We start from the raw sequence: 23266 nt of genomic DNA, 5'->3' as shown, positions 1-23266 counted from the left end.
CCCACAAATAACATAGAAAAATATCCTTGTCATTCTTACCTGAGAAAATAATTTTCACCTAAGCATATTCTCTTTCATTTTCAAGAGGTATTTTGAGTTCCTAATTCAACCTCCTGGATCTGATCGCAGAGCACACAGCATACCTTGACTACTCATCACCTATATGATGGCAGCTTAAAGTGTGAGCATTCTACTTTAAAATGAAATGGAAACTGAGTTTAATCCAAATCCATGTCTCAAGCAGATCCAGGTGACCTATCATGCAAAAGTGGATCCTCAGGAGAAATCTACGCATAAAGAAGTAGGACTCTACAAATTGTAAGTATGATGCGGCAAAGTCCTGAGCTTCTTGACCAGGAGACTTATTAAGATGAATTTAATATAATCATTGACATATTTCACCTTCATGTATTTATTTCAATGTGAAATTGATGACAGATTCTCTACAGTGGCTAACAAACCAGCACAAAATAGCAAGGGTCTCCCTGATGAGATAATAATTACATGAGCACTCCTATAAAAGTCCAGAATAATTTAATTGCAGAAAAATACTTCTGTGTTTACTCTTCAGCCCAATCAAGAAGAAATACAATCATGTCATCACTCGTACTGAATGCCTCATGAAAACAGAAAAAAAATTACATCATTAGCAGGCATCAATATTATATCTCCTCACCTACAAAAGAGGCTGATTAAACACTACTTTTGTTCAATGTCCAGATGTCTTTATCAGTTTAGAAAGCACCAATCACTCAGAGGAAAACTACGGGTAGTATATTATGTCTCAGAGTTAGCAAACAGATACAACAGTAAGTACCTGAGAGTTAGTATAAAAAACTTCATCAAAGCTTTGATTGGAAGTTTTCCACTAAGAAATGTCTGCTTTTCTCTGAAACATGTGAGAATAGGAATTACTGGACAATCCATTTTTATGCATCAGCATTGCAGCTCATGAGTTTCTACTTTTATGTAAACATCAGGTTAATGCACTTTAAATAAACCTAAGCAAAGGCAGCACATTTTCTGCAAATGGTTGTTCCAATTTGAAAATAAGAAACTTTTCTGTTGCCATGTCCTTTTTGTGTTTGGTTCATACAATTATTCACTTGAACAAGTTTCTGAAGTAGAACATACACTGAAACCACCAACTTCCATTTTTAAATAATAGCCATGAAGTGAAAGTATTCTCCCTAGAAATCAACTCAGAAAAGCTACATTCTTCATTTCAAGATAGAGGAAAAACCACTGTGACCTCTGTGTACAATCACAGGAACAAGGATTTTGCATACCAACAATGAACTGCTCAAAAATCATCAATCACACAAGAGTCCTTTGGAGAAGTTGTTATTGAGTACAACTTTAAAAAACATATTTTGCTTTTGCCTAATACTGCATGCTGAGACTTAAGATTTGCTGATAAGGATTTAGAGATATAAATTCATACAGTGCATACTCACAAAATGCCTGGCTCTCTTCCCTCTTTCGTGAGCCATTTCTTCACTCCTGCATTTTTATTAATGTTTTAACAATTTTATCTAATGCTTTTTCATCTATTCATATGAAAAAAATATAATAACATTTTAGTGACTACACCATTAAATTCTGAAATTCATTCAGAAGTATTGTATAAATGCCTATAATAAAAATCTCTAAAATTAGAGTGTAACACACAAAATAATGGTTACATGAATTAAAAAAATGTAATGAAATGCAGCTGAATCTTCTATTAGATAATGTCTGATTATATAGTGAAGTCAGGCCGGTACTCCAACTTTTCTAAACTCATTGGATGCTTGAGTCAGGTCCTTGCTGCAATCTTGAAAGTTTTTTTCTGTAGGTTTTCAAAACAGAAGCACATGCAAGTCTGCAGTAATCTCATCCCTGCGGAAGTCAGTGGAGCTGAAATACAGCTTCCAAGTGAAGCATTTAGGCAAATATTCTCCTGAATATTATTTTCTTTAAGGATAAAACTAGGTGTATACTCCAGGGTTAAATGCATGTTTAAGTGCCCCTTTGAATATTTATGTAGCTGCATTCCAAGAATTGGTCTTCACTAATTTAATCCTTAGATTTTTCCTCAAGGCATTTCTTTGGAAGAATCACACAAACTGTTCAGATCTCTTCTGAAGCAGGAGGTAGTTTCATGGTGTGTCACCTGGTGTGGGCACCCCAGGGTGCAAAAAAGATTGTCTGTCCACCAGCACTGAAACCATGGAATGAGATTACTGGTGAGGTTCCTATAAGTTATGGAGAAATAAGTTGCAGAAGCAGAATCACCCATCCCTATGATATTTTCAACAAACTTTTGTTTCTAATTTTCTGCTGCTTTACTGAGTATATACGTACATACACATATATGCAGGACAGTGCATTGGTGGTGATTGCATGTGAGGCAGAGTTTAGATGTAACCCTGACAAATTTAAAACGTGTTACCGTGCAGATGTTTTATGTAGGCATGGCACTAATTACCATAGAAAATTAAATTCTAATTCTGTGGCATTGAATCTGACTGGATATCTTCAGGAGGCAAATACAATATTTTTAAGCTTCCATCCAAGCACTTAAATCTAACTTTAAGAACTAAGGTATGAAGTTGACACAAATACTGGAAAAGAAGAATTTCAAAATGAGAAAATGGCAAAAAAAGTCAGAAGTGTTCCATTTTACAAAACAGGGTACAAGAATCTAGCCGATGAAGGTATAAGAATAATGCAGTCATGCTCTAATGGAGGGTCCTTACAGTATCTTCTGATAATCACAGAGAGAACAACAGGGACAAAAGTCTGGTGAAATCAAACACATTTACAATTGATAAAGCAGGTATTTCACAGAAGTAATGCACTGACTTGTGGAACTCACCCACCTACTTCAAAGGAAAATATTAAATAGAATTACAATATATTCAGATGTTTATCAGACCAGAGAAATTGACACTAAACAGAAAAACAGCTTATATAAGGTAGTGTCTTACAAATTGTAAGGCAGAAGTCAACTACTTTATATCTGGATTTAAGATGCAACATTCTCCAAGAACATAATACTGCCAAAGTATTCACTTAGGAACTCCACATATTTGTTTTCTGAAATACATGTTCCTGGTGACTGTGAAGTTGTCGTGGTTTGATTGCGGGGTGACAATAAAACCGTGGCAGATGTATTGTTAACCTCCTCTCCCCACCTCTTTCCCCTTCAGCCCCTCCCTCTCCCCGCTTCCCACTAAGGACAGGCGATTGGGAGGGAAAGAAGAACAGAGAGAAGAGAGTTGGAAAAATTAAAAATGTTTTACTAATGCTACTAATAGAAATAGAGAAAATAATACAAAATATACCAAACCAATCTTGAAAGTCCCGGCAGCTGCTCCAGCAGATGTGGGGCCGGCGCCCGAAGTCCTGGACTGGACTCTGCAGCCAACTGGAGCTGGATCCAGTCTGTCACTGGGCCTCAGTTCGCAGGGACAACTCGCAAGGTCCTCTCCCAATGTCAGCCATAAGGAAAAGGACAAGATCCTCGTGATCTCCCACTTTTATATGAAGTATCATGTGAATGGGATGGAATACTTTAGTTGGTCAATTTTCAGTTCACCTCCTGCTTGCACATCTCGCAGGATGCATCATTATCAATGACCTTGCATTCCCTTGCTATGTCTACCAAAACATGTACCTAACTTTCAGGAAAACTGCAGTTAGTAAGAAGACTTTAGCTGACAGGGAAAAATTCACTAAAAGAGAAACTTGTTTTTAACAAAAGCAGGACAGAAGTGAAACACAAAGGCTAGCTAAAACGATCTGTTCTAATAGTTCTTTGCAATCCCTATTTTTTTATTTATTGTTCTAAACACTACTGAAGAAAAACAAACAAATAAACAAGAGAACATTGCAGTATGGCATAGTGCTTAAGCATCTACCTACCTCTGAACATGTATTTAAATGTACTCTGGAGCGGAATTTTAGTCTGGTAAAATGTCTCAAAATGTGCATGCCTCACATGGAGAAATTATAGCCCTCCTAGTGTCAATCAAGATTTTATCACTGATTTCAGTGTTGGTAGGGTTTCACCCTCAAACCCTAACAACTGGCAACTGAGGAAATACTTACTCAGCTTAAAAAAAAAGCCTCTGTCGCCATCATTTCATATTACTCTCTTCTGACCTGTCCTTTGTGAGTGAAATCTTCATTCTAGCCCATCGAGTCACTCTTCTCTTAAATCCTTTCTGAACAATCACTTGTACTTTGGTACCTACAAGAAATGTGTCAATAATGTTACAACGGCACTTCTCTCTTTCTTTTTCTCCCTCTATGTGTTTGTATATATATATACTTGTACATGTGTTCATATGTATACACACACTAGTTATATTATTTATGATTTTCAGTGTACCTTGTTTTATCCATGTGTGCCATGCTTAGGTGTAAGGGCTTTCTGACAACATCTGTCCACATCTCATGTCTTGCACCATGGAAAACATTTTCACATTGCTTTACAACAGTAAAAGGCCAACCATTAAATTGCGCCTAATTAGCAAATGGCTTAGTGATGGGACACGTGGTATTGTGACAGGGATGTATACAATTCAGGAGTGATGGCAGCATTAGAGGAGCACAGCTTCAATGCAGCTGACATGAAGCTGCTATTTATGCTTTGCCACAGAAAGAGATGGGCCTGATATGTGGGTTATATGTTGTTTCTTAGGTGATATGCATCATGTTTACAGAAATCTTCTTCACTCAGTAGTGCTGGAAGTCATTCAAAGCCTCAGGAGTATGGCTGATGTCCAGACTCTCATATATAAAATTCATGAGCCAAGCCAGTAGTGTGGCAGAACAGGTATGATGAAATCAACTGGTTTTTTGCACTGCAGACCTTGAATCAAATGATTTGCAAATGTTTTTCTGACTTAGAAAATATATCCTAAAAACCTGATATACGAAGTTTCACTATAACAATTATCAAGCAATCCATTACCTTCTTGTACTGTTTTTCAAATTCCACTGGTGCCAAATACTGGTTTTTTTATGATAATCTGTAACTGGCTATTCTCCTTTCTCTGCAAGAAGAAATCTTGCCCATGCTGTAACTTTCCTTTTACAGGGGCAATTTCTGAACTGCCTTTAAACATTATGCAGAAAAAGTTCTTTTTTGGATGTAAACCAAACACTCACAGCTGACTTAGCTAAGTCAGTGTACTTCTTTTCCCATGTGCCGATGACATTGTCTAGGCTATGGAAGTTGAGAATTAAGTTCTTCCTTAGCTCTGCTAGGATATCGTACTTTCTTAATTGGTTCCAGCAGGAAGAGCTTTGGCAAATCTCTGAATCTATGAAGAGCTGGTCCGTTGATTGGTTTAGCTCTTGACAAAGACCCTTTGACCTTCACTTCTAAATAGTCACTACCACACACTGAGCAAGGGTCCTGCTCCTGTCAATGTACCTTTTCTGAGTATAGCCTTTTATTGCATCATGACTAACTGGAACTCTGTTTTCTTCCATGGTATTTTATTATTTCATCTAGGCTTCGGGATCAAGAGTTTGGTAATGGATAGAGTAATGTTACTTACCTACTGTGAAGAGAAGGGTCGAAATTGCCGCCTGGATCAAAGTGTCTGAGCCTGCCTAGGATCTCACATTTTAATTTATTGTATTTGACTCATAGTTTCTCTTTTTACACATGCCTAGTGATGTGAGTTTATATAGAAAAAAAAAAAGTATTGTTAAACAGAAACTCAAACATTTTCCAGAAAGACAGTTGAATGCTGAAAACACAGTGAAAACCACCACATCCAAAGCTCATTTTGTGTGATCTATTGTTCATAGAGAGCAGGCATACATCATCTGGTTTTATTTTTACTCTAGAATTTAATGCCCTTTGTGTAAAATGTAGAAGTTAATTGGTAGCTAATTCGCTTCGATGGTATGTTTGCTGTGCTTGAGGGACATATTTTCCCAAATTGCCACATTTTAAATAGATTTTACCTTGCAGGGCTTACTTTTAGCTTATCATTACAACTCAGAAAAAATTCAGTACCTTTGCTCTATGCAGATAAGTGCTCCCAACACACTTAATAATGAGATATAATGTATATATATGCAAAGGAAAAAGGAGTAGAGAGGAAAAAACCTCTAAAATGAAGGATGTAGCAATTAATTTTTCACAGATTGGACACAGGCATATAATTTTTCAAGATGCATGAGGTGTTTCCTTAAGAAAAGTTTGAAGGAGGAACTCTTTCTGTATTTTCAAGACATTCATTTTTGTCAGATGAGAGTCAGAAATGTCAAATTCCTGTATGAATAACTACTTCCTATCCTCACATTTTGCTGAGCATTAGTGGTAGAAAGCTGCTGAGCATTCAAAATTTAGAGTTCTATCAGGAAAGAGGATGATGACTTAGCACTTTCATCTGATCCAGCAAAACACTTTGATCCAGACCAAACTACGTCTGGGCTTTGTTCATGTACTTACCTTGCTAGGATTCAACAGCAGAAGTCACTGACCAGTTATTAGTGTTGGACTTCAGAGAGAAATTCAAGACATAAAATTCAGTGAGAAAAATTAAATATCCTTCCATGAGATACTAGTATGCAGTCTCAGGTTTCACATAAGGGTACACTGTTGATCAATCATTCACAGGAACTATTGCAGAGGATAATTACATGATTTTTTTGTCAGGTGGTTTGGTTCATTTGTTGATCTTTACATAGACTGAACAAATCCTGAGTTCTGTAGTAAAGATTTTTTTCAGCTGGGGTTGATGACATGCTAGGGTTTTTCTTTGGTTGCATTTTGCCTTGCTTTGTTTTAAAATTTAAATAGTAAATGAAAAAAGACATTGGAATGTAGTTCCTCATGAAATCCATACTCCTCCATGATACTTTTGTCCTTGAGCTAGAATTTATTTAACTGAAATCATATTTCTGTTTTTCAATCAGGATGGAGATCATAAAAATCCTAACATAGAGAAATTTTGCAGCATAACAGTTTTCTTCAGTTTTATTTAAAATTAGGACCAATTTTTTTACAAAAACCCTCACCTTGATGTATGCAATGCATCAAGACATGTTAGAGCTGTTGCCCTGGAGAGTTCTGCACATGCAAGTGGAATCTGAGAGTTTAACATGCCAAATATCTAAAGCATAAAGCTAAGCAAGCAGGTAAGAGACAAGGCTATAATTCATTGTGGCTTCATGCCATGTTTTTTTTCCTCTCTCTGTAAAAAGGAAACCCTCTAGGGGTATTCAAACTCTGAAAATAAAGCATTTCAAGTCCAAAAAGATGATAATAATGTGAAAGTGTTGGCTTGAAATGACAAGAGCCTTAAGCTTTTAAAACTTTGCAATGTTTAAAGTTTAAAGAATTTGCATGAAACTGCCATTAGTTTACCATAACCATTATTACTGCTAACAGCAGTTCAATCATATGTCTTAAATCTGGGATTTCGACAGCTCAGGGAAATTATCATTCCGAATAAGTAATGTGAGGAACTTGCTAAGTAATGTTGTAGAGAAGTCATCACTCATCTTTTTGAAGAAGAGTTCTCCACTGGTCTCCATGTAGTTTCCCATCAGACGGCAAACGTGCCTCCCATATGATTTTTCCCCATCCCCAGTAAGCCCTGAATGTGTTTCTCAGTTAGTGTAGCCCTCAATGTGAAAAGTTACCCAATAATGTTACATAAATGCGGCTTAGCAGATCGGTGTGACTGCCTAGGTTTACTTTCCTGCAGGGCTCCTGCAGAAGTCCAACAGATGTGTCTCCTGGCAGAAAATCAGCCAAGTTAATGAGAAAAGACTTCAAATTCCATATGCTGGTATCAGCCCAGATTTAATATGCTCCTCTGAGTGCTTCCCTTAATCAAAACTTCTGTAGCACTCTGGCAGAGATGTTCACAGAAAGGCTGGCAGTGTGTAGTTACTCCGCTGCCTCTGCTTTTCGGCTCATTTCCATTGGTTCTGATGAGCTTAAATAGAAGCTATGTTCTGTATTTCCCCTCACGTCTCACATTTGATTGTAACCAATACCAGTGAATATAGCTGAATGTTTGCTTATTGCTAAGAAATGCAGTTCTGGCTGGCTTGAACAGAAGTTCTACTCTTCTCTTAAAGATTAATTAATTCTAAGTGTTAATCTTAAATATCTCATTTTACATTTTTTTAGAATAATTGTGGCTGTATCATAGATCCAGCCCACAAGGAGAGCTTGGGTTTTCTGAGAAATACTAGCAGAAGGAGACCTAAATGTTCCTCTTGTTTCTATATTTATGTAAGACGGGGTCAAATCTTCAAAGGCAGCTGGGTTGCAAGATATAAGGGACACCCATCGGATGCAGCTATGAGGGGAAATTATATTCAAGCTTGAGCCTAGGTTGCTTCTAATTTGGTCACTTCCTTCTAGCTATCTGAAAGTTTCTAGGATTTTAATCCAGAAATTCCCTCAAAATGAAGAAGGAAGTCGGAGAGAAAATGAATTTATTTTTGTCATTTTGAAAAAGTTTTTTATAAATTATTTCAGAATTCATAATGTTTCTCCTTTTTGCTATATCTTTATTTTTCCTGTGATTTAATTTCTTACTAGGGTAGGAATATAGGAATTCTGAGACTGGATCAGACTAACAGTTTGGTGGAAATCTTGATCCCTACTGTTTGAATGCATAAAAAGCCCTTGAAAAACATTCACGGAACAATGTCCTCCTGGGACAGGTGCTCACTGCAGAAGAAACTGAAGCATTTCCATTGCAGAAAGTTTTATACTCTCCTGCCTTCTGAATGTGACTAACTGATTTACTCTAATCCTACTGCCACCTTGGTTTCCAAGACTCTTCCTGTAGAAAAAAGGTTTACAGTTTGCCTCAGCATCGTATGAAAAAGCTTCACTTTGTTATTTTTTAGTGTACCTCAATATAAAGAAGAAATTATGAAAAGGGACCCCACATGATACTTAAGTAAATGCCTGCTTGAATATACCAAACTATGTATGGCCATAGTTTTATCAAAGCACAAGAAAGAGAACTGTCAAATTATTGATCTCACAGAATATAAGGCATGATTTATTTAGAATTACAGCGACCATTTTTGAACAAATGTTTAAAGTATTGTTTTTATATCTTTGCATGAAAGAGGCTATTTTAAACATAATATTGGGGACATACTCAGACTATAGCTTTTTTGGGGAATATTTTTATTTTTGATGGAGTCAGGTCTTTCCTACTGCTCAATGATGATGATTTTAAGAAAATAACTTAAAAGCTGCCCCCAATCCTGTCCCAAATTTCAGATAAGCCTTTGTCATGGGACAAATACTGAACTCTAAGTTCTTTAGTGTCCAATGGAGATCTATTGAAAAGAAAGAATGAAAATAACCTTACATATTTATATATATATATAGAGAGAGAGACTGATTTAATGGCAGTATCTTGGCTTCTTTAAAATTTACTATATATACCGGTGATTTCATGCATCTGACTACTTCATAGAGTGATGTTATTTTTTTTCCAGCAATGACTAAGGGTTCCAGAGATATCTAAATATTTTTTTCTATGTTAATACTAAGCATGTGAGTTGCCAGACATGGATTTTACAGACACTGAACTAAACTCTGGTTTGGTCTACTACCTTGGACTCTCTTTCTTCAAAGGTAGATTCATGGAATTTTTTTATTTCTTCCTTTTTTCCCTCTCCCATGTCAGCTTACCTATCAAATCCTAGATGCTGCAAATGGGCAGTGCACTTACATTTAACTGCTTGGTATAAATTCCACAAGAGAAATAAATCCAGATTCTCTCTCACCAATTCATTTACACAGTCTCTTTTCCTCTCTCTCTCTCTGAGAAAGACTTAACTGTTTTAAATTTAAATATACACAGTCAATTTTAATATCTTTCTCTACAAATGAGATTATATTATTCACATTTCCTAGTAGTCTTTAGACAATTAGCTTTTTCTAATGTGCTTTCTTTGTCATCCTTCATTCTGACAATGCCAAAGTCCCATGAACTACACATCTTTTTTTTTTTTTAATAGTAACCATAATCTCAATGCCATTAGTTGAGTGACCTGAAATATTCCTGTGTTTTCCTTATGCTTCTTCCAAACTACTCTTAACTATCAGATGGTGAATAGTCACAAATATCAGACTGAATTATACTTAAGTTCTGAATATTTTCATATGAAACATGAATAATCCAACAGATTGACTGAAAAAAATACTAGAAACCACAACCTTATGAAGCATTATGATAAAGGAGCAAAAATAGAACAAAAAGTAAATTAATCTTTGTTCACAGATCTCTAGGACTTTTGCTTTGAAACTGAAATTGGTGGAACCTGAGAACAGAGCAGGTGTTGTGTATGCAAAGGCCGAAGAGGTGACTGATTGCTGAGAATGTATGGAAATGCATTCCAGTATCTCCTACTGAAATGGCTGAATACACTGATGATTTAACGGTTTTATGAATGTACAGCTCGTTGTCATGAAAGCAGCCTTAATCCTTTTATCTTAACGGTTGAATTAATCTTACTACGTGATTTAATTATTTTCGAAGGCTTTGTACCATTACATTTACATGTCCATTGCATTTAGCTCTGAACTAAATACCAAGAACCAGGCACTAACAGCTTTAGCTTATAAAGGCAAGGTTCACAAAGTCCTGTTTCAAGTTTTTGCCTTATGTTCCAAAGAAATGTTCCAAATAAGTAAAGATAAAAGCCTACCACAAACCAACAAAAACCAGAACCACTGAGGAACAAGTTTTGCTCTCCTTCAGGTCTTGATGACTGTAAAGCCTCTGTACTTTCCTTTCTAAAATTCTATGGTAATTCAGCAGATACCTTACAACTTCCCACATTCCTAAATTACCTTTATTCATTTTTGTAGCCTTTGCATTGTCCATATTAAAACATGCTGGTTTTATTATTTTCCCCAACTCTCCAGTTGGGTTATTACATTCATGTATCACTTTCAAATTTACAACCTATTTAATAGCATTTTTATTTTTTATTATTTTGTTACTCCTACCTTTTAAAAGGATCTTAGGGAATATGTTTTAGTTTTCTCCAAAATAAAAACAAACAAAAAAACTACCTAGCTGAATTATTACTTTTATTTTGACCATAGAGAGCAATGAAACAAAAATCATTTTAGATCCATGCAAATTACAACATCATAATAATATCAACAGTGTAAAGCTAGCTTTATGGTCTGCCTGTTTCAGATGCTTATGATCACAAATGGAGAAATGCAACTATCTGTGATCTTCTTTGCTTTGCTATCTAACAGAAGAACACTCATATTAAACCGTATGGACATGATGCCATATGTTAAAGGAAGAAAAGAGAGGATATGAGGAGAAAGAAAGAAAGATGTTGCTGTATCATAGCAGTAAGCTTTTAAAATGGTGATGTCAAGCATTTTAGGCTGTAATAGAATTCAATGTCACTATGACATTTTATACTAAATATGGATTTGGGTCTTTCAAATGATAGATGAGAAATCTCATTTTTGCAGCAACTTTCAAGACTTCAGACTGTGTTTTTGGTTTACAGTGGAAAAAACAAACAAACAAACAAAAACAAATTTGCAAATACCTCCTTGCAGCTGTAGGCTGTTTTTGATAATTACTTAGCCTAAAATATAAGATATGTAATGCAAGGTCATGCTTATATGAATTAAGAACATCATCATTGTGATGCAGCAAGGAGTTCAGAATGGAACTCTAAACCTCTCAGAAAAGTGACCCAGGTGTGAGACCACTGAGTAGTATACCGAATTTTTCCTCTCTTTTCTTGATGAAACTGTCATTTGATGAGGTACAACAGAAATGCTCATCTTTAGCTTAATTTCATTTAATCTAAAAATTTCCTACCTCTTCAACACTGAGCTTTTCACCCATGTATCTTCCTTTCACACCAAAGGTGGCTGTATACTGGCCAGGCAGGGGTATCCTCAGCCCATTTAGTACTGAGGAGAAGCATTTCAGACCACTGGGAACTCATCAAAGCCTGTTCTTTCTAGTTTGTACTTGCTGTAGGTCAGTCTCAAGGCACATGAGTAGGACAAACTAAATAAGTGTGTGCTGACTAACTCCTCTAACATCTGGTCTGGGGATAAGGACAGCTTGTTGGTTCATAACTTCATCAGCCTAGCATTTCACAGTAGCGGTAAGTGCATTCTGAGAAGACAGTTTTCTGCAGGAATTTTTCTTGTAGAGCAAAATGCTTTTATTAGGAACACGAAATTTAACATTGGCTCAGAAATTCATATTGTCTCAATCAATGGTGTTTGGTAGAAGTTAGGGAAAGGTCATTTGCCAAGATCCTGTGTGGTCTAGTAGTCATGCTACTACACAACAAAACTAGATATGAGGTTACATGTACTCTCGTATAATGATCCTGAAATATAATTATCTCTATAGGAGGCCAAATCTTTGTAAAATAAACCGATCTAAAATCTGGTCTAATGGGGCAGACGACAAAATTTGCTAAGTCAGAGAGCCCTGGGCATGGTGCATTATATTTGATACATCTGTAGGACACGCACCTCATATACAGGTTTGAGGAAGTTGTAGGCAGTCTGAAAGGTAGTGCTGCAACAATTCCTAGGGCATTTGTGTAGCAACTTAAACTCATAAAGAACAAGACTCTTGCTATCTACATGACCAAGGAGTTATATAAATATGGCAGAGATTTACCTCTGACTTCATTTAGTGGAGCATAAATACTACTTCTACATCTGTCTGATGGCTTAGCAAGATGTACGTTTTCCAGATGGAGTCTATTCAATTGGGGAAAAGCCATGTGATGAAAGACACTTACTTTGCAGCATTGACTAACAAGCTAAATGTATTATTTTTTGTTCTGAACTCATAAAACCACCCATCTGTAAAATTTCAGTCCATTTCTCTAAATGTAAGTGAATCAGTATTTTACAGTAAGAAATAATGACCATTTTCATTTATAAAGCGCCCCCTGCCAGCACACTGTAGGTGCCACATGGATTAACTCTAATCAGAACAACCAACAACAATTAAAACAACATTAAATATTCAATACACAAAAGCCCTCAAACCAAACAGAGCAGCATTATCATAAAAGTCATCTAAGTCTACAAACACGACATTAAAAGTTAGTGTAAACCTGCTGTCTATGTACATCTTTCAATTGCTTACATTTCATAGTAAGCTGCTAATAAAGCAAACATAAAACTTTGAAATTGCTGTATCTTGGTCTGACCACAGTGTGCTGCCCAGAGGCTGTGTGCAAACTGAATAAATATGGAGGACATACCTCTGTTCAGTCCTCTGCCTCCTGCACTAGAACATCCCCTCTAGTTGGGTCATGGGATACCAGGAGCAGAAAAACTGGACCACCAGCAACGTTTCAAACAGACACTCTGTGAAATCAAAGCAACCAATCAGTCTGATCACTTTTGGCTCATTCACGTTTTTGCTATGATTTTCTGGGTTTGTATTTAGGGATGGAGGAAAGAAGGGTTATTTATTAACTACCTTCACTCGCTGAGTCAGAGGAGCGTGGTGCCTAGCAGCACAGTGTACGGAACAGGCAACAGTGATCACAGTGACAATACCTTTTACTTGGAGCCTGTTTTGTGTTTCTAATTTCACAGTCTTAACTCAGCTGGCAGGTTGGATCAGCAGAGAATTTTCTTTGTTGAGTTTATGAGGACCATTAAAAAGCCCTATTCTGCAGTTCTTAGCATACCCTCTACCTAGGATTCCTTGGAAGTTTTATTTGCCAGCATCCTTAGTCTTAGCAATATCCTTTAAATTGCCCTATTTTGTTTACGCTGGACTTTATATCAGACCACCAGAGTATGGGGATATCTGAGAGGCCATTTTCAAACAAAAAGACTTCCATATTTCTTCTGTGAATCCTTCAGCTCTCTACTGGATATCATGGGAAAATTTTGCCACTATAAATCATTGAAATCAAGGAACTGGATTTCATGTGGTTGGCAAAGTACCAAAGAGTCTTTTACAGCATTAAAGATAAAATAGGTCCATAAACTGAAGATGTATCAAGAAGTTTTGTTTAAACAATGTTGGCTTCCAAGCCCCACTTTGTGCAGTAATGCTACAGCTTTTCTTTCATTTTTATGGGCTGACCCAGAACATAATTTTCCTCTTGAATACCAGCAACATTTCAATACCGTTTTTGTACAACATTAGTTTCTGTGACTACTTGCATACAGAACACTCCATGGTCTTCTGGGTACCTGGAATATGCCACCCAAAGAGGCATTAGGTTAACAGGTAGAATAAGGCTTATTACACTGTAAAACAGTTGATTTATCACTTGTTTGTTCTATGTCAATATAATTAAAGCTGAAAGGTGACGATAGTTTTTGAACATCTGTCTTTAGCTTTCATATTCTTCACAGTCTGTTGATTGGGTTATATTTTGTATTATTTCAATGTCCACAACTGTCAAGTGAAATGGGAGAGTGCTCGTATGAAGTGGTGAGCTGAAGTCAGAAGGAGCACTTCATTTGTTTTTTACGTTAATAGAGTATGACAGCTCCAGCTCTGAACAAATTATTTTCAGTTGTTTGATGGGTCTCAGCTGCTCCAAACTGGAAGGTGACCAGATTTTCTTTTAGTTGAAAAGTAAGGACTGTTAGAATAGAGTTGTAGGCTTTCCACTTTTTGCCAACGTTATCATTGAAGTTATTCAACTCTTTTAAGATTCTAAAACACTGAATCTCTTGAGAAATCAGAAGCTATACTGAAGTATTATCCACACACGGGAAGGCCGCTGATCTAGAGACCTAAACATCACAACAACATTTTCTTATAACAAAATAAAAATAGTTTTGCTTTATAGGATTTCTGTTGGTAAAGATCTCACTACCATGCTTTTCAGGGAGCTGACGCTGAAATATTCACCAATAACTAAAGAATCATTAGAATTACTTTTTCCAGTTGTTTGCAGGAAAGTATCATGTCACCTTTTAATGTGCTACGCAATAAATCATACACATACTGCTTTATGCAAATTTGTAAAATTAAAAATATTTTGTTAATATTTTTGGAGTTCAAAACAAGAAATATTTCTCAGATTTGGCAGTAGAAGTGTAGGAGTTTCTGGAAAGTGAATTCAAAATAATGAACAGAGGTTTGAAGAGAAGAATGGAATTCTTCCAACATAGTGGCATCCTATCTAATCTTGGAGAAAAATATTTAACAAATGCTGATCTAGACTATCCATGGGAGGGGAGCCACTACGTGGCATTGTTATTAAGGGACCACACTATAAAAATTAGAAATAATAGAAAAAATAAAAATCAGTAAAAGCTTGAAAAGAGTTTGAAACAGAGCATAGAATTAAACAATATGTTTGATTTATTTTCTATTAAACAAAACCAAGAATACTCTTTTAGACTTATGTATAAAAGTCAATTCTTTACTAAGTTCTCTCTCTATGGCTCTTTTATTGTGTGGGTCAATAAACATTACCTGGAATATGGACAAAAAATAACTAAAGTGTTTGTTACCTTATGAAGGGTTTTATCTTCAACACATACCATATTACAACTTTTCCCCCAGGGAGTTTGTATCAGTGCCTCTTAATAAGTAATGTGAAACTCATTGAGCTTAGGAACAATACTGTTTACTGCTAGCCCTAATAACCTCATTTCTAGGGCTGCCAGCCAAATTTATTTATTGAAAGTTGTATTGCTGTAACAGCTTTAAAACTCACCTCAAGGTAAAGTTATGTTAAAATATAATTAACCATTTTATTGCAGCTCATAATTATTTTTCCTTGCAGGGGGAAAATGTTTTGGTTTCCACAATAATTATAGAGGAGTGACCTACTCTGCCTGGTTCTGAAGTACATGAGTTTTCAATCAAATTGGAAGCACTTGCAGCCCCTGCAGTAATCTAATTTTTACCTCCTTAGCATTTGAAACATTCAGCAATATCAGGAAATATTCCAGGAAGACAAGAAAAATCAAATACTCAGCTGTACCCATGAGAATATTTGTAATCCTTGCCATATTTTTCTTTAAGCAAGGATTTTAAATTGATATTTTGGAAGGAGAAAAGGACAGTAGTTCATCATTTGCTTCAAATTACTGCTTTATTTGGTTTTCTTAATTTTCTGCATAGCTGTGCTTTATGAGACATGTAATATGAAAACACTAAAGGTGGAAAATATATTTTGTTGGTCCGTTTTCCTGTCATTTTATTGTTTGATACAGATATGGGATTTTACTTTGCCCTCTTAGAACATCAAGAAGATAATTAACTTCAACTTAGAGTTTATCAATATTGCTGTGTTAGCACTAGCAACTGAAATGCATATCTTATTATGTCTAAAGAAAATCCAAAACCCCAGAAACAATCCAAGATACTTTTATCCTCTTTCCTTTTCAGCTGCTGCCTGAAACTACCCATATCACAGGTATGCCCTTAGGCATATAGAAAAGCAGCATTTGGAAAGAAGGAAAAAGAAAACAAAAGGAACCAAATGGCAAACAAACAAAAAGCTCCAAAGTTTTGAAATAAAGTGTTTTGTATTTTGACATATAAATGAGGACAGGTATATTTTTACAATTACAAGGGTCATGTTTGGCAATATCATATCATTAAAAAAACTGTGGTTGGAATTATATAGAAAACAAGAACTATAAATTTAATAGTTACTGCCTATTTTCATTGGGCATGTATCACATAAGGTGATTTTTTTGTTGTTAGGACAGATTATAAACAATAGAAAGGTTAAGCTGAAAGTGATCATTTAGGATAATTCCCAGTTTATGTTAGCTGACCCATTGTAAACAAGGCTAACATTTGGACTGGTGAATGATCTGAGTTCTGACCAGGACTATTTATGCTCCTCATCTGGAAAATGAAAGTATTTCATTGTCATCCTGGACATCAAAGAAAAAGCATCAGATCATTTAGAGTACAAACCTCTGCATCACAGTCCTTATGGGACTGTGATAAGTCCGTGCATCTCAGAGAGGAAGCTGCTTGTTAGTCTCATGCTTATAGATACTTCAAACCATTCTAGTGCCTGCATTATTTCTGATTTGAGGTAATCTCCCATTACAGATTATCCAGAGAACAAAGGTAAGGTGGTAGGGCCCCTCCATGCTCCTCTGTATTTCTTAAGTTTCAGAGGACCCACAGAAAATAATTAATTGCAGCAGCACTCAGTCTCCAATCTTTTTGTTTCCAGAGCTGAGAAAATAAAAGCACAAAAAACAAAGCAAAAACCCCTAAAATAAAGGTTGACATTCTGGGTATTGGTGTGCAAATGAACATCAAAGTGTTCCACTTTATTCCAAGAGTCTCATATTCGGAAAAAAAAAAAAACAAACCCACACATGCCTTTTAAAAATGTAGCAGAACATCTATAAAAATGTAATTATATATGTGGAAAGGGAGGAAAGGGACTGATGTGTAGAATGGTAAACAGCATACACTTATAGCCAACTCTATAGATTTCAAATAACCAATATTGTAGGAAATAATGAGCTATCTGCTAAGAAAGGAAAAACAGAGGAACCGGTAATAAACAAACTCTGGCTCCCATGTGTGACCTAGTACAGTACAATAGAGTTTAATTTTATTACTTGTCATTCATACTGAAAACAAATTTGCAATTTTCTGCAAATATAATGGGAATGTTCCCAGAATGTGTAAGTGCAGAGGAAAATGGGATATTTCTGTCAAATGAAACACTGCAGTATTTGTCTCCAAACAGAAAGCAGAATGACTTGATATTTTTGCTCAGGACAGATATATGATTCATACAGTTATAGATTATAAATCCAGAAGCAACTCTTGTGATCATCTGGTCTGGTTTTTTTATATAAACCAGAATAAGGGACTTCTCTCAATTAATTACTGCTCAGTTTAGGCCATATTTAAAAGACTACCGTAAAACAGGACGGTTATTGATTGCTGTTAGTATCCATGGAGTAATTACCTTAATTTGTAATTGAGATACTGATCAAATATTAAGAAAATCCTTTTTACTGTAAAGACAGTTAAATACTGGAACTGGTAAGCCAATGATCCTTTTGAATCTGCCACTGGAGGTTTTTAAGAACAGATAAGCGTGGTGTACATATAGAGGATGTTGTCTCACTGCCAGGGTTGGAAGAAGAGGATGAAAAGATTAGATGTCTCTTTAGACTCTTTCCAGCCTCGCACTTCGATGGAAAAGAAGCCTGTGTTCATCAGCAGCTGTGTAACACAGCATAGAGTTAATTCATCCAAGGAGGATTTGGGAAGAAGGCTTTAGGGCTTCCAAGAAGAACTTCTTACCTCCACAAGCTGAAGTGACATGGTGGTCCTCAGTGCAGCATCTTGATCCATATTTGTCCACTATTATGTACAATAGCTACCATTTTACATTAACTTTACATTACATTACAATATCTACCAGTTTACATTAACATAGCTGAATTTGTCAGATAGACTGCCACAGCCAAATAGTCCTTGTAAAAGCACAGAAATTTCCATGCTGTGGTTAGAAATTACTAGCATTATATGCTGCAGACATCAATTATGAAGGAGTTTGTGTGTCAAGCCTTCATTCCTTTTAGTCACCATTAGATTTAAACAAAAGACCAGTAATGTTCATTGGCTTTACTTTCATTTTTGTAAATTATTTGTCATAACTTTGATGTACGACCCACGTATTTTCTTAATCTTTCATTGATTGCCTATTTTGCAATCCTGGTATTGTACAGCTATGGATTACCCTGGGTGTTATGTGAAAAGGCTTCTCCTTTAATAGTTTTTTATCATTCAGTCTCATTATATGTCCCTGTGGTCTTGGAAAACAAACCCTGAGCAAACAGATGTACTGAATTCAATGTCTATGTATCTTTTATGGCACTGTAAGATCCTAATGTATCCCTTATCCAAGTCTTACCCAAATGAAAACAGCACCAGTCAATTCATATTTTTATTCCAGGTAAGGAGTCCATGCAGGACCAAATATTTTTGTTAATTACCATGTCTGAATCTTTTCCAGTTAAAATATATGGTTTTGAGAGAACGTGTCCAAAACTAGTATAAAAAGTGAAGACAAACCTTGATTTATAGAATGATTTTAACATTGTCATTACTATCATTTATATATTTTCTTAAGTTTATTATTCAAAATTATTTTAAATGCTATTTCATATCTAATATAAGCTATATCTTCCTAAGTAAATGTTGCAATTGGTAAACCTTATCAACAGAGTCCTATCTGAAGGCTCAACTGGCTCTATTTGGAGTCTGTGAGAACTTTTGTTCTGGTTTGCAGAGTATGAGAGAGTGAGCTCAAAAGATGGCTTCTTCTGACCATACAAATAGGAGTTATGCTAAATTAGTCTTAGTAAGAGATCTTAGGTCTTTATGCACAAGAGAGTCCAGGATCAGAATTGCAATCAATTGTATTTCAGTGCTCTGTCATTACCAGAATACACAGTCCCAAATTAAGTGTCTAAATTCCCTCGTAGTGAGTGGAGAGCTCTAGACACCTATATCCTCTTCTGTTTACTGCCATTAATCTTCTCCTGGCACCTAAAGTAATCGTCCTTTCTCTAGAAAGTAACAGAGATGAAGGACACACAAGCCTTAGACCTTATAGTCCACTTCTGCTGGGCTGTGCAAGCTGAGTTCAGACTTACATTCATCCTCTTATCTCAGAGGTTTTAACTCCAACTTTAACACCTTTCATATAAATTACCCATAGCCTGCTCTATGCGTGGGTTCAATATCTGTTCTAATGAACACGTCCCACTCTGTACTGAGTAATAAGACACTGGCTGAATGGACAAGAAAGAAATAAACTGCAAAAATCAAAAGGTCAGTATTTAAGGCATTCATGAACAATATGGGAAAGGTAAGTTCTCAACCACTGTTTGGTGCATATCTCATTACTCACAACAACATAAAACAGCTTGAGCAATGAGATTAAACAGGCACAGCCTACCACAGTGAGCAGTTAGGTTATGGTCCAAGTCCAGTCCAGCTGAGAAAGAATTTGAAGGCAAGTTTCCCACAGATAAGATGAATGACCCAATCACTGGACAAACACTGTTGCCTCTTCATTACATTGTAAGGGAAATTAAATGTGTTTTCCTACACAGAGTCCCATAAACTAAATGTCCAGAAGAACTCCAAAGTTGTGGTACTGGCTTGATTTTAAGTATGAATAGGTGCAAGCAGCTAAATATAGCCAGTATCTAGAAGTAGAGAGCAAGACTCCTGACTTTGCAAGCATTTTACAGGTGTGCTGAAGAGTAAGAGAAATGCCAACATGTGCTTCAATACCCAGCTGCACTTATACTGAGGACTGTCATTAACAACTAATAAGACCTAGCCAACATTCTGTAATAGAATATATGCTACCCATGCCTGGAAATTCTATTAAATATTGTGGTATGTCTTGACTGTGGTTCTGCATAGCTTTCTTCCTCTCTCCTTTCTGCAGTGTTTATCCATCTGCAGCCTGTGAACATCAGCACAAGTCCACAGATTCTCTACTTCTAACTCTCTGCTGCAGTCTTTTCCTCTCCTTAAAACCCATAAATAGAGACAAATTAAAGAAAGGGAGACAATTAATTGCAAACAGCTTTCTGAAAGGATTGCACTTAGCTTCTGATGGAGAACAGCTGTGGTGCACACTCTAATACATGCCATGGATGGGAAAACATGGTTCCAGCTGGCTGAGGACAGCCACAAGGTCATTCATCAATGAATACACTTTCTTTCAAGTGGCATGTGACAGACGCAAAATTGTCAAGAGTTTTGAGTGGTTCTGCCTGTATCTTTTCCTTAAACAAACACTCCAAAAACCTGAGGTTTTCTTTTGCCAGAGCTACGATGCAACAGTTCTTGAAACAGTGAAATCTCAGATCTGTTTGGAAAGTAAAAAACAAAGAAACAAACAAACAAACAAAAAACCCCCCGATGTGCTCTATACTTATTGAGCTTTTGCAGGGTGAGTCTTTCCCTACAGTTCCTTTGGTTTGCAACAAATCTTGCAAAACCTCCAGAAGACAAAGAAACCTTGTGTGTGGCAAGGTGTTTGCATGGATGCAAGCATAAACAGAAGTGTGGCCAGCAGGTTGAGGGAGGTTATTCTCCCTCTCTGCTTCACTCTGGTGGACCCCACCCAGATTACTGCATCCAGCTCTGGGGTCCCCAGTATGAGAAAGATATGGGCTTGCTAGGGCTCGTCCAGAGGAGGGCCACAAAAATGATCAGAGGGCTGGAACAGCTTTGCTATGAAGACAGGCTGAGAGAGTTGCAGTTGTTCAGCCTGGAGAAGAGGAGGCTCTGGGGACACCTTGTGGTAGCCCTTCAGTTTTTAAAGCAGATTTATAAGAAAAACGAAGACTTTTTATCAAGGCATGTAGTGACAGGACAAGTGTCAAAATGACAAGTTTAGAACTGAAAGAAGGTAGATTTAGATTGGATATGAGGAAGAAATTTTTTACAATGAGGATGGTGAGACATTAGGGCAGGTCGCCCAGAGAAGCTGTGGATGCCCCATCATTGGAAGTCTTCAAGGCCAAGGTGGATGGGGCTTTGAGCAACCCGATCTAGTGGAAGGTGTCCCAGCGCATTGCAGGGAGGTTATAGCTAAGTGATCTTTGAAGGTGCCTTCCAACTCTGACCATTTTATAATTCTATGATTTTAAGTCACCTCCTTGGCAGTTTCCTAGTCTGTTCCTAACCAGAAGGAGAATCTCAGCTTTCAATTGTCCAGTCCTGTGACAGGTACACAGAGACACCAGTACCCATCCTCACTGCATGAAAATGATAAACATGGTCCATCAGAGCTAAAATCCATCCCACATATAATGAGACTTGACCTTGGTTCTTGCCTTCTTCCTTGCCATAGCATGAGAGTACTTAATTTAGTAAAGGTAGCAAATAATTGCACTTTGCTGGATCTGTCTTTGTAGCTTTCAGACACAATTCCTCGTGTCTCTGCAGCCTACTACAAAACTAACCAATAAAGCAAACAGGTAGCCTTCCTTTCTTTTGTTAATCTCATGCTTGTGACAAACTATTGCATATACTGAGCTTTGAACAAGGAAGAAAACCAGCTGTTACCTTCCATAACAGGGCAGTTTATAGCTGAAGTCACAGTGATGACTTCTGACTATAAGGAATATAGAATCATAGAATAATTTTGATTGGAAAAGACCTTTAGGGCCATTGAGTCTGTTAACCTAACACTGTCAAATCCACCTCTAAACCATGTCCCCGTATGATGCAGCATCATTTGAGGCACTGGGAATCGAGGCTAGAGGAATATATTCCTAGAATGGGTTACATCTTTTAACTCCTCTGACATTCAGTCTACTCACTTATAAAACAAACAAAACACTGAATGTTTAACCAGGCTTGATTTATTATTTTTATTTTTATTTATTATGTGCTGAATACCTTTATATAGTGGAATATCAGATAATAGAGGAATCTAACTGTCACTACTGTGTTTTACCATGTCAAATGATGATACTCCATTGGATGAGATTCAAGATTCACCCAAGATTAACAAAGTATCTTGACATCATACTGTCTTATTATGGCAAGTAGCAGCAAGACTTCATATTCTTAGGAATGAGGGGAAGGAAAAAGCCCTGTCTTTTGAGCAATGGGAGCAAACAAATTGCAATAAATTAAGAGGAGTTGTTTTTAAAATGCTATCATTGCAGTTTGTATTGATTAATTCACAGAATTTTTCTTTAATTATGGTACATTCTTATTGTGATGACCAGCCATGCATATGATTAGCAAGCATGGCAAGGTTCTCAAGTCAAGATTGATGACTTTTCAATTATTGATGTAAATGAATCACCAAGTATAGCAACCTGAAGTAATGTATTAAAGACCAGAAGTCAAATCACTGACTCTGTATACACACTGTCGCATTAAATAAACTCATACTTCATTTGTGCAGTGGGTGAAGAAAGCTAATTAAAATGAGTAAAATTTCAACTACAGCTTTTGGCATTGTTAATCAGTAAACAAAGTTGAAAACTTCAAATAGGCAGGGAGGCTTCAGAGTCCAGTACACTTGTAAAAACAGATCTAAAACCAAAGCAGAAGAAAATAACAGCACTGAAGATAACTTTGAAAGTCAACTTGAAAAATTATTAAACTGTCTCATAAATTAGCATGCATTTGTTGCCCAAGAAATGGATCTGCTGTTGCTTCTTATTAAACTCCTTTACTAAACAACTACTTAGTCATGGAGTTACACTTCCTTGAACATTCTGGGGGAAATGAAC

The sequence above is a fragment of the Caloenas nicobarica genome, chromosome 3, assembly GCF_036013445.1.
Source record: "Caloenas nicobarica isolate bCalNic1 chromosome 3, bCalNic1.hap1, whole genome shotgun sequence".
Classification (NCBI taxonomy): domain Eukaryota; kingdom Metazoa; phylum Chordata; class Aves; order Columbiformes; family Columbidae; genus Caloenas; species Caloenas nicobarica.
Note: the sequence above shows the minus strand (reverse complement) of the source record.